The following is a 1,229-nucleotide window of genomic DNA, read 5'->3' as shown; positions in this document are numbered from 1 at the left end:
CTAGCTTTTAAATATTAAAGAGAAATGTGACTGCTTATATATATATATATATATATATATATATATATATATATATATATATATATATATATATATATATTCACACACACACACACACAGACATGCACGCACGCACGCACGCACATGCACACACATACACGCAGTATATGTATGCATACATATATACATACATATATGTATATATTAGAATATTAATATTCATAAAAAATAAATTTGTGTGTCGTATATCTTTATATGTGCTTGCCTCTAAAATATTGTTACAAATAGAGGTACACTCCTTAGAATGATTTTGGCATTTACCATCACTTCATATATGAAGGCACGGCCCCCCCAATCCCTTGCCCGTTGTTGTCGTGGGGGGGCTTAGGAGGTGGAGACTGGGACCCAGTGATGGGGAACTCCCCAACCTTGGGACTCAGCCCTCGACTCAACTAATTTTGCATGGTCTTTTTTTCCTTCCCACTTTTCGTTTCTGTCTCTTCACCAAACCCTTCTGTTATCCACCTCCTAAGGTGTGAGAGCCGTGTTGAAAGGATGAAAGGCTGACTTTGTGCCAGTCCTGAACGGCCTGAGGGAGACATGGGCACGGTATTCCCCTGATTTAGTTACCTAGCCCTTACCCCTCAAGGGGACCCTGAGGGGTGGACTGTTTTTATCCCCAACATAACCCAGGCTTACCATGGCCAGTAATGAAAACATATCCCCACTATTAGGGGCAATGAGGCTTGCCCCTTTATCAAATAGCCCCAACGATGTAAACCCACCCGATTCCCTGACCCTAGGCTCTCCTTTGACCACGGCTCCGAACACTGCAAGAACTACCCCCTCATCAATGCCTACTAGTACAGTAGCCAACAATCAACCCTTAAGGAACATTTCCACTCTTCCAGCATGCTCAACTTCAACACCTCTATCCCACAACCTCCAACATCAACCACCCCATCCTCCCTTATTAATACCTTACAGCCTTATTGCCCACCTCTCCATAACACTACCTCCCTCAACACTACTCCTTCTTCGTCACGCCCCTGCCCTTCTACTACCCCTATCTCTACAACAATCTTGAATACTTTCTTTAGCGCAGCCAAATGGGACCGATTTTTCGTGATCCCTCCCACAGCTCCCTACTCTGACAACACCCTTCTCTTCCAACAATGTCTCCAAAAACAAGTAGGTAAAGTCTCTTTCCGTAGCCGATCCGACCGCTC

Source organism: Penaeus monodon, chromosome 6 (genome assembly GCF_015228065.2).
Source record: "Penaeus monodon isolate SGIC_2016 chromosome 6, NSTDA_Pmon_1, whole genome shotgun sequence".
NCBI lineage: Eukaryota > Metazoa > Arthropoda > Malacostraca > Decapoda > Penaeidae > Penaeus > Penaeus monodon.
This window is presented reverse-complemented; position numbering follows the sequence as displayed.